The following is a 16686-nucleotide window of genomic DNA, read 5'->3' as shown; positions in this document are numbered from 1 at the left end:
ACTAGTATACTCAACGAGGATTCGGGAGAGGTGATCCGCCACCACATTCTCATACCCTTTCTTATCTCGGATCTCTAGGTCAAATTCCTGAAGCAACAAAATCCATCTAATTAACCTAGGTTTGGTCTCTTTCTTTGATAGTAAATATCGCAAAGCGACACGATCAGTGAAGACTATGACCTTGAAACCTAGGAGATAGGACATAAATTTATCTAAGGCAAAGACCACAACTAGCAACTCTTTCTTGGTGGTAGGGTAATTCAATTATGCATTCGAGAGAGTGTGACTAACATAGTATATAGCATATGATGCCCTATTGACCCTTTGACCCAACACAGCCCCAACATCATAATCTGAGGCATCATACATGATTTCAAAGGAAAGCAACCAATCTGGTGATTTCATGATTGGGGCGGTGGTCAGGGCCATTCTCAGTGTTTCAAACGCCTTCAAGCATGACTCATCAAAGATAAAAGGCATGTCCTTAACAAGTAAACTATACAAAGTACGTGATATTTTACTAAAGTCTTTGATGAACCTACGGTAAAAACCTGCATGCCCTAGGAAAGACCTAATTTGACGCACGGAATTGGGTGGAGAAAGGCCTGCAATGAGGTCAACCTTAGCCTTGTCTGCCTCTATATCTCGTGGGGACACAATGTGTCCCAACACGATACCCTCACGAACCATAAAATGGCTCTTTTCCCAACTCAAGATTAGGTTTGCCTCAGTACATCGTTCCAACACTCTAGTCAAGTTCCTAAGGCATTCCTCAAAAGAGAGTCCAAACATCGAAAAATCATCCATAAAAACCTCTAAGAATTTCTCCACCATATCGGAGAAAATGGCCATCATACACCGTTGAAAAGTCGCCGGTGCATTACATTGCCCAAAGGGCATGCGTGTGTAAGCAAAAGTGCCAAAAGGGCATGTGAATGTGGTCTTTTCCTGGTCAACGGGATACACCGGAACTTGATTATATCCTGAATAGCCATCAAGAAAATAGTAAAAACCCTGCCCCGCTAACCGCTCTAGGATCTGGTCAATGAAAGGTAAGGGTAAATGATTCTTCCTAGTCGAGAAATTTAGTCTCCTATAATCAATGCATACTCGCCACCCAGTAGTGGTTTGTGTGGAGACTAACTCTCCTCTCTCATTCTCAACAACAGTGATGCCCGATTTCTTGGGCACCATTTGTGTGGGACTCACTGACTTGCTATCCGAGATGGGGTATATAATACCCACATCTAACAATTTCAATACCTCATTTTTCACCACCTCTTTCATATTAGGATTAAATCTCTGTTGCATTTCATGAGAAGGTTTGGTGTCCTCCTATAGGTGTATATAATGCATGCACATGGAGGGATTTATCCCTTTCAAATCAGCCACCGACCACCCTATAGCACTCTGATGTGCCACGAGAACCTTCATTAACTGACTCTCCTGCTCTGCAGTCAAGTCAGATGCAATGATGACTGGTAAAGTATCCTGGGGCCCTAAAAATGTATACTTGAGTGTGGCCAGGAGTGGCTTCAACTCAAGTGTAGGTAGTGTGACCAAAGATGGTATGGCGGGCTCTCTCGACAGAGGAGGAAGTGACTCAAACCGGGCTTTCCATGGAGGAAAATCCGGTGTAGAAGAAGCGTTAAGCAAGGCATTCACCTCCTCAACCGACCCGTCAATATTAGAATTTTTGAACCCAAAATGATCTAGACAAGCCTCTAGAGGGTCCTCTACAAGAATGGAGACCAAAGCCTCCTCTACAATCCCATCCATAACATCCACAAATAAGCACTCCTCTCTCTCATGGGGTTGTTGGGATGCTTGGAAAACATTAAGTTTCACTTGCATGTTACCAAATGAAACTTCCATAACCCCGGTACGACAATTAATGCATGTATTGGCCGTAGCTAAGAAAGGTCGACCTAAAATCACCAGGATTTGTTTCCTAGAACTGGCTACCGGTTCCATATCTAACACCAAAAAATCAATAGGAAAGTAAAACTTATCAACCTTTACTAGCATATCCTCAATCATGCCACGTGGCACTTTGAGGGACCGATCAGCCAACTGGAGAGTAACAGTAGTGGGCTTTAACTCGCCAAGCCCAAATTCTTCGTACACAGAGTACGACAACAAATTGACATTAACCCCTAAATCTAATAAGGCCCTATCAATGAAATGGTCCCCTATAATGCATGCAATGGTTGGGGCATCCGGGTCTTTAAGCTTAGGGGGTGTGTCATTCAACAAGATGGAGCTTACTTGCTCCGTGAGTATGACCTTTTGGGACACATGTGTCCTAGATTTACGCTTTTGCGTACAAAGGTCCTTCAAAAATTTCGTATAGGAGGGTACTTGCTTAATCACCTCCAACAGGGGGAGGTTGATTTTTACTTGTTTAAAAACCTCCATTATTGCTTCCATGGATGTGGCCTTCTTATTAAAAGGGGACGGTATATCAAGGCATTAGAGAAAAGGGTGCCTTAGGCACATATGGTGCCTCGGGCTCATGTGAAGTGCTAGGGACTAAGTCATCCCTCTTAAGTGTTTCCCCCTCACCCTTGCTCTCATTAGGGTACCATCGTGGTCACTCTTCTTAGCTCTAGTTGCATCAGACCCAACTGACTGAGGCTCTAACTCCCTCCCACTTCTCAAAGTAATCACCGCTTGCACCTGCTCATGGTGCTTTTCATTCCCACTCGAACTCTCTGCCCCGTATTGTCCCTTAGGGTTGGCCACAGTTTGACTCGGCAATATTCCCTCCTCTCTCCTATTCATGTTGTTAGCCATTTGACCCAATTGGTTCTCTAGCTTGGCAATGGAGTGAGTATGAGAGTGAACTACTAGTGCTAACCCCTTAAGTTCTGAGAGAACTTCTAATACCTGAGTCTCAAAGGTCGAGTTGCCTTAAGGAACAGACGGGGGTTGTGGTTGCTGCTACGGTTGTGGGGGTCGATAAGGTTGCGTTGGTCAATAGGATGATTGGTTGGCAAAATTATCAAAATTCTGCCTTGGTGGTGGAGGATTGTAAGAAGTGCCTTGTGAAGGAGGTCTCCATGAAAAATTCGGGTGATTTCTCCATCCGGGGTTATAGGTATTGGAATATGGGCCATTACCCGGGTTGGAGAATCCTTGAGCCGCATTCACATGCTCTTGGACTAACTCCAGAAATTGTGATGCCGAAGGGCACTCACTCAAGTCATGAGCAGGGCTCGCACATATAGCACATGCCTCACGAAATTAAGGCTGATCTTACTGTGTAGGGGCATGTTCCTTAACTAATAATTGGTCCATTTTGCAGAACAATGCCTCTACTTATTAGGCTAACTCTAGGTTTTGCCCGACCTCATAAATGCCCCCTCTCTTTGGGGCTCCAACTACTGATTGCTGGACTTGTCGGGCTGCAAAGGCATAGTGAAGGGAATTATCACTTAGGTTTTCAAACAATTGCCATGCCTCAGCATCATTCTTGGACATGAATGTCCCACCACAGGATAAATCCACCATTTGCCGGTGTGGCTCAGTTAAGCCACAATAAAATGTTTGAACAAGTTACCAATCAGGCACTTGGTGGTGAGGACACTGTTGGAGAAGGTCACGAAGTTTTTCCCACGTCTTATGAAATTGCTCGCCATCAATTTGAGCAAAATTGGTGATGGCTCGCCTAAGTTGGTTGGTTTTACCTATGGGAAAGTACTTCTCCAAGAACCGTTGTTGTAATTGGTCCCAAGTTGTGATTGAATTAGTAGGTAAGGAATTCATCCAGTGTTTGGCTTAATCCTTTAATGAGAATGGAAACAATCGCAACATTAAGGCCTCATTTGTGAAATTCTGGATCCTCACTGTCGAGCAATTTCTAGAAATTCATTGAAATGTTTGTATGGATCATCATGAGCTAGTCCATGGAATGATGGGAGCATTTGTATTGTGTTGGACTTAATCTCATAATGAGCAGCAGTGGTGTTGGGTAATTGGATGCATGATGGTGATGCATATGCAGTGGATGTGAAATAATCCTTAAGGGTCCGGTTAGGCACATTCGGGGCATTTGGATTTGCCATCTCTAATGGCTCAATGTATGAATATGAATATTCAAGCCTAGGAACACGGGCAAAGACTCTAAGTCTCCTAAGAGTCTTTTCTAGTTCAAGGTCCAAACTCCACAATTTAGGGCGACAAGAACGGTGCCCATGCATACATTACTCACACACACACAAAAGGTTCTGACTGTGTGCACTAAGTTACGAAAGCAAAATAACAAAGGAAGAAATACTCACAGCGGTTTAACGAAAACGCTTTACTCGTCTTGCGGGTGCTTGACGTGTAGACGTTGTCTCCAACTTCTAATTGAGCTTTGCCTTTCTTTTTAGCACTTTGATGCTTTGCTTGCGAGTGTTTGCTTCTTTTTTTTAAGCACTTTAGTGCTGCGGTTTGTTCTTTTTTTTTTTTTTTAAAGCTCGGTTGGCTCCGCTTGCACTTCGGTGATAGTTTTCTTTTTCAAATGCTCTGCACACTTAGCAACACGAAAGCATAAAATCCTAAACTAAAAATTAAAATAAGAATATAACTTTAAATTAATTAATTTCTCTAGAAGTCCCCGGGAACGGCGCCAAAATTTGATGGGTCGTTGAACACACCAAAATTAAACACAAAATTACACCAAATTCTTTTAGAATAATGGCAAGTCCAGCTATCGATCCACAGAGACAATTGTGAAATTAAACTAATTTAATTGTTAAATTCTTAAATTAATCTTGATGAAAAGATTGATTGTTCATAACCTAATTTAATAACAAATAAATTAAACTAAGTAATTAAATTATCAATTATAAATAAAATTGGATTTACTGATTTGAGGAAAAATCTAGGGCAAAGAGTCCACCACTAGTCACGTAAATAAGGTTCCCAATTGAAATCAATTATGTGATGGTTCAAACGGGATAATGCTCTGTAACTATAAGTTCAAAGCATTTAACAAGAAAATCATCACGTTCAACCTACGAGCACGAACCATCTCAAGTAGTACGAATCGTTCACTCTAAATTAGGGTAGTGACATTACTCATTTCTCGTAGTATGGTTCGTCTCATACCTTGAATGTGAAATAATAGAAAACTCTTATATGGAAAACATTCAACAATCACAAAAAGTCGAATATTTGAAGAAATAATGGAAAATATATATATGAAACTTCTAAAACACTATACAATCGTTCAAACCTTTACATAATTGAAAATCAAAAAGAAAAACCTAATTCCATGGCTAGGGTTTCATCAAAACCCTAGAAAAGAAGACTAGCCACTCATGGAGGAGTGAGAAGAGGAAGAAGATGAGGAAGAAGACCCCATGGAAGTGTTCTTCAAGCTTTTTGGAGAAGATCACCCCTTGAAACCCTAGCCTCTCTTTCTTTCCAAAAACAATTTTCAGAACCCTAATCCAGGCCTTTTCTTGCCTATTTATACTTCTGATGTCTTGTAAACAGGTTTAAAACATCGGGCCTGTTTTCCCAGAAAAGTCAACGCACGTGCTAGAATTTGTTTTCTCTCCAAATTTTGTCTTTTTGCCCATTTTGTGCTCCGACTATGTACATAAAATATACAGTTTGACAAGCAAGTAAAGTTAAAAGATCCTAATTAAGGGCCTCAATATTGCACAATTTGACCTTAATCAGCTGTGAACTGAAAATAGTAAAACAAAGTATGTGTATTTATACTACTCAAATTAAAAGAAAAATAACCGTTTAAAAATTATATGCTCATTTTTTTACTTTCAGATCCAAATAGAGCCGTTGGGCTCATATTACAAATTCCAAGACACTCCATCTCCCATTTCAAATGGTTGAGATTTTATCACCCATTTCCAACGGCTGAGATCATCTTCATATCTCTATCTCCCTACATACTCTCTGACTCTCTTCTCTATCTGTATCTCTTCTCCATTCATACTAATCGACTCTTCCCTTGCGAAATGGGCACTCTTCTTTCTCTCTCTCTCAGATCATCTTCATCTCTGTATCTCTTCTCTTCTCTCTCTGAGATCATATTCATCTCTCTTTCTCTTCTCTCTCTCTGTATCTCTCTTCGATCAGAGACAGTACAAGATCGAAGAGACGATCGGCGATCGTTTACCCGGGGCTTTTCCCATATTAGGCCTCTTTTACATCTTATTTCCCAAACTAGGCCTAGTTTGGACGGATTTCCCAAACTAGGCTAAAGCGCTATTACAAATCGCGCTTTCACTGTTTAGAGCCAAAAATTTGATGAATAGTGAAAGCGCTATTGAGAAATGCACTTTTAATTAAGAAATCGTTCTTCCAAATCGCGCTTTTAGTATAAAAAAATTTTTCTAAAGAAAACGCTATTTGAAATCGCGCTTTCACTATGCGTATAAATTTTTTTTTTTTTTTTAGAAAACGTTATTTCAAATAACGTTTTTACTGTTGCAACACAAACCAAAACCAAAACCAACCCACACTCTCACTCTGACATAGGCACGCACCCACACACACTGAAGCATTGAAATAATATAATTTTTATATATAATAATAATTTATAATAATCAATTATATAATTTTTATAATTTTCGTAAATATAAATCATTTTTAGGTTATAGATGGTTTGATTTATAATACGTTTGTAAGGGTAAAAATTTTTATAATCAAAAATAATTTATAAATTATCAAAAATGTTGATTCTAGGAAATCTACTTTGAGGTATGTGATGACATTTACAGTGGGAGTTGTAGCATAGAAATCTAAATTACAAAAATGTGTTGCTCTCTCAACTATCAAAACTGAATTTATTGCCATTACGAAAACTTGCAAGGAAGAGTTATGGTTGAAGGAATTTTTGCAAGAGTTGGGTATAAAGCAAGAAAGGTATGTGCTTTATTGTGATAGTCAAAGTGCTATTCATTTGAGTAAAAATTTTACTTTTTATTCGAGATCAAAACACATTGATGTGAGATGCCATTGGATTCATGATGTGTTAGATTTGAAATTGTTGCAACTCGAAAAGGTTCACACAGATGATAATATTTCGGATATGTTGACTAAGACTTTGTTGAGGGACAAGCATTTGAAGTGTCAAACTTTGGCGAGTATGGTTGATGTCTCCACCTAAGTCGGTAGGGGGAGAATTGTTGGGTATACTTCCTTATTGGAATATGGGACCCAATTGGTTTATTAAAAGAATTTAATTTGGTTTGGTGTTGGTTATAATATATTTTTAATATATTATACCTAACTTTTGGAGGCCCAATTGATATTTAATAATCTGTGTGGTAACAAGTAGGGCTTGGATTAAAAGCCCAAGAAATATTATTTAATTGGAATGAGGCACAGTGGCTATGAGAGACAGAGTTTCGGTGGGTTTTTGGCTGCCAAGTATTGATTCATATTTACTTCATGAGATAGTGCTTCCTAGGTAATCCAATATCAAGCCTACCATGTGATTCTTGGGTATTCAAGGGCTTCGTTTGTTTGATGAGTATTTCAGCAAACATTGTGAAGTTTGATTTGGGTTTTCTTCAACTCTGTTTCGAAGAGTTTTGTTCATCTATTTGGTGAGGTCTTTAATCTTGTTTATTTGTGATTATTTGGATTTCACCTAAGGGTGGTTTTGTGAGATCATTCGTGTCTCGTTTGTAATTGTTTGGAAAGTTTTTAGTTAATAGTGGAATCAGATTTCGATTCCGTGGACGTACCTCACATTGAAGGAACCACGTGAAATTCTTGTGGCGTTATTGATTTAGTTTTTCCGCATTAGTTTTTATTCCCTTTGATGGATTTACTGGTGTGAAATCTTCTATTTTTCCTAACATTCACTACTACCCAGCACTTCACTCATCTCTAACCCTTCTTTCTCACCATTTTCTTCATCAGACCCATTATTCGAAGTATAAATAGAGAACGATGGAGCTCGCAACTTTGAAGACTTATTCGAATTACACAACTCATCTAAACCAAAAGAAGTTGAGGCTAGCCCTTCTAAACTACCATCGGATCGAGTTCTCCAAAAGGCTTTGTGAGTAAGTTTGTTTGTTTTTCGATTGAAATTGAAAGACCCAGAAAAGATTGGTGATGAATTGCAAGACAATGAGGTGAGATAGATGTGGTAGGGATGATGAGGTTTGTTGTGGATAGAGGAAAGTATGGTGGTGGTGGTGGTTGTGGTAGTGGTGGGAGTGTCTAAGAAGAGGGATTGAACAAGTGGCGTTGATGAGTTTCTGAGTATCATTGAAGATGGATTTATTTTGCTTTGCTGGCTTAAGGTTGTAAAAGCTGTGATCTTTGAGTAAGAGTAAGGCCATCTCCATTGTTTAACCAAATTCGTCACTAAATTTGAATTTGGTGGAAAATGATTTTTGTTGTTGTTGTTGTTGTTGTTGTTTTGTCTCCAACAATTTTATCAAAACGGTATCAAAGTGAGAATGTCTCAAAATTTTCACCAAATTGAGAACCTAGACTCGATTTCAGTAATTTACTGTGTGTACGTTGAGGGTGGGACCCATCGGACGACCGGTTAGACGTCCAACTGATTGTCCCCTAGTCATTCGGCTGACAGACAAAATGAAGAGCAAATTGAAGCCACAATCCCATCTTGTCCATGAAACTTTGTCCAGATCACAAGATTTCCACAAGCCAAAGCCACTCCTTACAAGCACAAATGCACTTATTTTTTTCAAATTTCTTGAACCTGGCAACCATCTGTGCACCAAAATTGCTGTAAAAACAAAAACAAAGAAACAAAAATTCAAAAATTATTTCTCAAAAACACTTTCTTGTTCCAATAAAAACAACCCATTCTTGAAAAACCAAGAAAAAAAACTCTACTTCACTACCTTCTCCACAGATGAGTATGAACCCAATCACAATTAGCAAGGGATGAAGCACTTGTTGAAAATAAAAACAACACATAATGCCACAATCTTTTGCTCAAATACAAATGCATGTATTTGAAGAAGGAAAGAGAAGATGGATACAACATAGATGGGGTCTTCTTGGGAGTGAGAGTGAGAGAGGAAACTAGTCTTGAAGGCAAGAGCCCAAATGAGGACAAGAATTGCAACAATGAGACTTGAGACTTTGGCAAACAAAAGCAGAGGGATTCATGAAGGAGAGATTGTTGTGTCCATTGTTGATTTTGATTTTGTGGGTAGTCTTCTTCAAACCCCCCATTTTCTCTCTCTCTCTCTCTCTCTCTCTCTCTCTCACTCTCATAGTAGTGGCTTGAGTTTAGTGAAGCTTTGGTAGTCACCGACAATAGCTCTACAGTGAAGAGTAAAGCAGATGGATCAGCAAAAGAAATTCATTTTCCTCTTTCCGGTTGACCAACCTATTGTCCTCTCGGACATCTAGTGTGTTTTGATGAAAGTTACAGTATTCACCATTGGAGTGGCTGATATCAAATTGAGGAATTCGTCTTTTTTTTTTACTCAGATTTGATGAAACTTCTGGTGAACCATTGAAAATGCCCTAATAAGGATGATCCCAAAATACTATAAAATAAGAACATAGAATATTATAATATAATTATGGGTAAATTACATTGACACCCTTGAGGTTTATACTTAATATAGATTTTCTCATCACATTTTGAAAATTACGATCCCTCCTTGAGGTTTAAAGTCACATTACAAATTACCCCCTATGTTTGTTGACCGTTAAGCCATTATTTCCTCATTGCTCCCTTATCCTTCATACCATTTACTATATCACCACCTCATAAATCAAAGACTATTTGTGTTGAGAAAATTAATTCTTTGAATCAATTAATCAAATATGTAATGTGCATAAAGTTTTTGGTGAAATAACCCAGTGCAAGACAGCTTAGTTCAAAATCCCAAAATCAAATAGTGAAATAAACACCAAGTCAACAATACATAGGCACCCACAAGTAACAACAAACAAAAAAGCACTGAAACTTCAACATCAACACATGACCATGAAATAAATAACCATAATCATGAATTGGACAATTCCTTTACTACATACAACCAATGGCACATAATATACCAAGATAACAACAAACCCAATCTCACAGCACTAACGATGAACAGTGACACTGTCCACGGCCTGATTGTGCTGAACAGCGAGACTGATTTTTGTCGGTGATTGAGACACTGAAGGTTTGGCAGAGCTTCGGACATTCATATTTATTTTTGTTTATTTTAATGTCTACTCATCACTGACATTAGTATCGATAACTTTAATCATGCTAAAAGAAAAGTTAATATAATTATATTCAAAGTGTAAGATTAACGTTTTTTTTTTTTTTCAAACATTAAGAAATATGAGTGTAATTTACCTTATTAAGATCTGCCACTTCCTAACCTTGATATTTGCCTTTTTTGGACTACGGCTGCTGGATCTATAGCGATCCCGGTTTCGATCATTCTTTCATGTTTTGCCACTTCGACTGGGCCGGTCGGGGGTCGAGCTGTCCGGTCAGCTTGCGGGGGTCCAGGGGGCAGCGCCCCTTGGCGGGTCCAAGGGCAACGCGTCAGCTCACAGGGAGCTAGGGGGCAGCACCCCTCAAAAAAAAAATGCAAAATGCATTCGAAGTTGCTTGTTTACTCGAGCGGCCGTTTATGCGCTCGAGCGGAGAATGTTTAATTTCAAAAGTTTGACCTGTCTGCAAAAGTACTGGGATAGTATATTTGACGCTCGAGTGGGGCTTTCCATGCTCAAGCGGACCATGTATTATATTAGTTCGTGAATCTGATATTTCACATTACTTTTGTATATCTCTCTCTCTTTAAAAACATTTCCTCTCCTTCCTCTCTACATTTCCTACCAAAAACTTCACAAGATTTTTGATTTCTTCAAATCTTTTGGGATTTGGACCTAAGTTCTTCACCAAAGTTGGTTATCTAGACGAGGGCTACGTTGTGTGCGACGGATATCGAATTTCATTGTCGTTGATTTTGGGGTTTTTAACTTGTTTCTTCTTCAAACTCGAGATAGGGATTTCCTTTGAGTTATATATATGTTTTTTGCAAGATCTAGATGATTTTCGAAATCATCCTTTGATTAGCTTTGAGAAATTGATAGTTGATTCAAGAAGATAGTAATTTTTGAAAGTGAATTTACTTTCTTGTTTCCTAAAAAAATAGAAATCGAGGGTTTTGAAATATGTTGATTGAAGAAAGAGGATTTTGGTGAGATTTTTCTCAAATGTTTGAAGATGGATGGTTTTGGCGAGAAAATCTAGAAATTGGGAATTTTTAAAAGAAGTTGAAAATCTATGGTTGATATTGTTATATTTATTTTGAATGCCCAAAATAAGTGATGTTTGGAAAATTTCTTATTTATATTGTATAAATGATAAATTTTGAGAAATATGAGAGTTGTTGTTTATTTTGAAAATTGTTATTCAAAATGTTGATTTAGTCTTGAAATAGCTAATTAGTTGAAAATGCTTGAAATATAGAAGATGTGTTATTCCTTGGATGAATTGAAATAAATGTATATTTATTCATCTTGTGAAATTGCATGGAAAGGAGAAATGAGAATTTTGATCACAATGGTAACATTGTGTAGAAGAATTGGAAATGGAAGAATTGTTGCATTGTATTGATTATTGTTGCATTGGCATATCAATTCATTTGATTACATTGAGCTTTGAAATTTGATTTGAAAACTTGCATTGAGAAAATTATGTTGAGAAAAAAGTTTTCATGGAATGGTTTTAGGGTAAATACAGTTGTAAGTCTTGAAAGGTAGTGTAGAGAATAGGTATCGAGCCTTCCAGTTACTACTGGTAAAAATGACAGATTATGGGTGTCGAGCCCTCCAGTTGATACTGGTAAAAATGACAAATTGGTAGTACTTATATAGTCTACTAGCAGACACTGACCTAGGGATTACCAGGGTTGTATTTACCGCCCCTCGAATAAAATTTGATAAATGTTGAGCGGTTGAAATGGCATGACATCATTGAGCATAATGGTTTTCAAAAGATGACATCAATTCATTTATTTGTATCCACTGAAAGATTACAAGTGCTCGTTTTGTTCCTTCCAACCTTTAAGCAACCAAACAAAGGATTAGTGTTTTTCCATTTGATACCTAAATACTTGGCCAAAGAGCAAAGTCACTGCTTTGATGGTGCAGTAACTGTTCTGCTTGTTCTTTTGCAGATCTAAGAGGATTGGAGTTGCAAACTGGCTTATTTACATTCAGACAAATACAAGATGCAACTAACAACTTTGACGAAGCAAATAAAATTGGGGAAGGTGGTTTTGGATCTGTCTATAAGGTATATAGTAATCCATTAGACATATTTATATCTTTTCGGTGTAATGTGCAGTTTTGATTTTCTGTTTGTGTAATCGTGTTGAGATGTACATTCCATGTTTTAAAGGTTACTAAATAAAAACTTTGTTATTCCATTGCGGGTGTTTTATTAGATGGTACAGTGATTGCAGTTAAGCAACTTTCTTCCAAATCAAAGCAAGGAAATCGTGCATTTGTTAATGAGATAGGAATGATCTCTGGTTTGCAACACCCAAATCTAGTAAGATTGTACGGTTGTTGTATTGAAAGGGATCAACTACTCTTGGTATATGAATACATGGAAAAAAATAGCCTTGCCAGAGCTTTGTTTGGTAATATAAAGTTTTTAATCAATTGTGTACATTCTTTTAGTTAGTATGATCAATATGAAAAAGAGTATGACCACTATTACTAACAATGAATATGTTATATATTTTTGATATTATTTTTTTTTCTCCCCCTCCTGATTTGGGTATTTATTAATTATAGGTCCAGAGGAATGCCAATTGGAATTGGATTGGCCTACCAGAGTAAGAATTTGTATTGGCATAGCAAGAGGTTTGGCATTCCTGCATGAGGAATTGAGATTGAAAATTGTTCACAGGTATATCAAGGCTACCAATATACTACTCGATATGGATCTTAATCCTAAGATATCTGACTTTGGTTTGGCCAAGCTTGATGAAGATGAGAACACCCACATTAGCACCAGAATTGCTGGAACTATGTAAGCTACCAATTTTCTTCTCTTAATGATGACTAATGCTCTCCGATTCTTTCAGAAGTTTGTATATCAGAAAATCTCGCCTTAGAACATGATATAATTCCATTACCTTTTCTTTCATCTCCAAATCATGACTAAACATAAGTAGTGCTGATTAATTACAAGTTCAAATTGTTAAAGCAACCAACAGTTATCCCTGTCTAACACATTTTTGTTGACTTTTTATGATTCTGATTTGTTAAAACACTGGGAATTCATAATTTATTTTTGTGAACTCATTTGACCAAGAAAGTTCCCCAATAAGGAAACCAGTAGTCTTTGTGGATAGATGCCTCTTATTAGGAATCTGCATTTCCAATGTAGCCTTAGGGAATAATTGGTAGTTGTATAGATCCACATTTACTGAATTGGATTATCTGCATTTGCAATGCAAGTTTACTTGTGGAATAGTTGGTCGTTGTATACATCCACATTTACTGAATTGACTTACGTGTACTAGTAATATGATAATATTGTTAACTTGATGTTTCATCCGTATCTTAATGTCCAAAATTAATTAAAAAGGAGAAGAAAAAAGGTATCTGCATCTTTGTAAATTGTAGTTACTTGCAAAGTTACTTTGGATAAATGATTAACCAACTCATGGACCACGGTGGCGTTGGAGTAAGAGAGATATGTTCCATAGTTAGACTATATTGTGTATAAATACCACAAGTCTGCAATGGAAACGAAATTTGAGCACAAAATTGGAAATTACAATCAAGCCTACCACAATGGAATCGTATCTATAACTCAACTTTTATAGTAATTATATTGATACAGTATAGCTTTTATATATGTCAATAAACTTTTCAATCTTTAGATGTGTTATATTGTTACAAAATCTATTTGAAATTTCACTAAGGTAACAAAAAAAATGAAGTTCTGATTAGTGACCACACTTTTATGGCCATAAACTTTGAACAAATGCTTGAAAAATTGCCAAATTTACTCATGTATGCTGGCATTTATCATGTAAAACTACTGTTGTTGTTGTACATGTACGTAAAAGCTTACATTGGTAAGATTGACAAAATAATGTTTGTTGTGCAGAGGGTACATGGCGCCAGAATATGCATTATGGGGTCACTTAACCCATAAAGCAGATGTTTACAGTTTTGGGATTGTCGCATTGGAAATTATTGCTAGAAAGAACAACATGAAATATTGTGCTATTGAAAATTATGTTTGTCTACTTGATTGGGTAAGATTACCTAGTTCTTGAAGTCTCTTGATTGACAACAGAAAAAAGATACTTGCATATAAACAAATTACAAAACACTCAAGGGGTGGGGTGGGGCCCACATACTATGGGACCCACACTATTGTGAGTGTTCTATGATTTGTTTTTGTGCATGTAGAACTACTGTATTGACAACACAGTTTAAAACCATTTTTCCTTGCTTTAGGATTGACCAATCCATTTAAGCTTAATTGGCTTGCTTCAACTCAAGCTAATGCAAACGCAATTGAACTACCTGAATTGGTTGTGTAAAGTATGATTTTAATTGATTGACAGTTATTGTTTCTAATGCTTTAAATTTTCAATTGGATCGGGTATTCTCTCTTAATTTAAATGATAATGAATTACCAGTGTTCATAATTACAGATATTCTAATAATCCTTGATATTTATTTTTGAGTATGAAAAGGATTTCTACTGCAAAACAAGAGCGTAAACCCAAAATAGATCATCTTTCATTGAAATTTTTATCCAAAATAGAGCATTGTTTTTATGAGTCAAACTCACTTTTAATTTTGTAAGTCCATGTTGATTGACCTATAATTAGTTATAATCGAGTCCTGGTTGTGTATTGCTACTTTATATCTAGGGTTCTTTACTGACTTATTACTTATCATGAGAATACATTTGTTGTTCTTATTTCAGGCACTTGCTTTACAAAAAAAAGGAAATTTAGTAGAGTTGATGGATCCAAAGTTGGGTTCCAATTTCAACGGGAGGAAGCAATAAAAATTATTAAAGTAGCTTTATCTTGCACTAATCCATCTTCAGTGGTTAGGCCGACCATGTCTGCAGTAGTAAGAATACTTGAAAGTGATATATGCGTCGAAGAACTGATGATGGATCAAAGTGAATATGGTGATGACTTAAGGTTCGAATCCCTTAGAGACAAATACTATGAGCTACAACGCCATAACTCAAGTGAAGGTCAAACCCTCATTGATTTATCAGAAACAGCATGAAATGGCTCGTCCTCTACAACTTCTCATCATCTTTACTCGATTAGTCTTGATTCTTATTAATGAAATCCAACTTGGAACGTGTCATGGTGGCTTCATTACTCTGCAAGCATTACATGCATTGTTTTTTTAATTTTGGTTGAAAAATTTCATTCTCTTGTTTTTTTATGTTTCAAATGTTTAATGTTTGATGTTTTGGTGATTGTTAGTCTTTCGGTAACTTTGTCATATGTTTTCAGGTCATGTGATATGTTTTTAGATTGTAGAATTTTGTTTTGGTTGTGTGGTTGTATTGTTGTTGAAGTTCTAAAAGTGAAGAAAAGTCAAAACATAGAAAATGTTGGGTATACCTCCTTAGTGGAGTATGAGACTCAATTGGTTTATTAAAATATTTGGTTTGATTTGGTATTAATTATAATATATTTTTAATATATTATATCTAACTTTTGGAAGCCTAATGGATATTTAATATTCAGTTTGGTAGCAGTTAGGGTTTTGATAATAGGCCTAAGAATTAACAATATTTTATATATATATTGTTTTTTGCTCTTCCGAAGCAAAGCGCGGTGGCTATTTGACTATTCATCCTTGGTAACTGTGCTACAAATTGATTTACTTGTGGGAAATCATTTTTCTTAACAACCAGTATTAGAGCTTATGGTTTATTTGAGTTTATTTATTTGTGTTAATCAATGAAAGGGGAATGTGGGTCGTATGTATCATGACCCAAACACGTCTTTTTAGGTTTAGCATCGTAATTGGCCAGTAATCTTGGGATTATCGAAGGCCTCTGATCTGAAAATCATATAAGTGAAGGGGTTGCGGAAGCAAATACAAACATATAACGTCCATAGAGCTGTGTGACATACATGAGATAGATAATTTAAAACTTTGTACATATGTATACATAATGTCAAAAGGTCATAAGTCATGCAACACCGTACTGGTATTATCAAAAGGGACCAGTCCAGTATACAGATAAACAAAAACAAAACCAAGCAAAACAAACTCTTAGCTTGGTCCACAAAACTTGACTTCTTTCAACAGGAACCTTACAGGGAGGCACGGTGGCTGGCTGGCTCAAGACTCAAACTCTAGGCCATCAATTCTGGGCCAAGTCACGCGCCTGGTCACCTACATACATAATATAAATAGAGTTAGTGGGAGCTCAGTGAATAATAACAGAGTAGAAAGTAGAAACAGAGTCACCTACATGTCCTATAACAGATTCAGAAAGTAGAAACAGAGTCATAATTCTTATTCTTGTATAAATCATATATAGAAATTAGAAATTTGTGCTTAATCATACATAGTACATTCATTAGCGCTAACAAATTAGATACAGAGCATTAAGGGTCATACTTGACCAATTCCATAAAGGAACCTCCGGTACCGTGAACAGACAACATGCCTAAGCCATGGTATTGTTACTCTCGGGCG

At 36.9% G+C, this 16686-nt stretch overlaps 1 pseudogene across 1 annotated transcript; it reads left to right on the top strand.

The window, feature by feature from the left end:
- The first annotated feature begins 10056 nt into the window (after positions 1 to 10056).
- Positions 10057 to 15593, top strand: LOC145799719 (putative LRR receptor-like serine/threonine-protein kinase At1g53430; annotated as a pseudogene). Its single transcript, XR_014341312.1, has 6 exons — positions 10057 to 10115; positions 12121 to 12266; positions 12405 to 12614; positions 12772 to 13009; positions 14099 to 14249; positions 14933 to 15593. The product of XR_014341312.1 is annotated as a putative LRR receptor-like serine/threonine-protein kinase At1g53430 (transcript).
- The last annotated feature ends 1093 nt before the right edge of the window (positions 15594 to 16686 follow it).

Source organism: Camellia sinensis, chromosome 9 (genome assembly GCF_055761805.1).
Source record: "Camellia sinensis isolate YWXY chromosome 9, ASM5576180v1, whole genome shotgun sequence".
NCBI lineage: Eukaryota > Viridiplantae > Streptophyta > Magnoliopsida > Ericales > Theaceae > Camellia > Camellia sinensis.
This window is presented reverse-complemented; position numbering and strand designations above follow the sequence as displayed.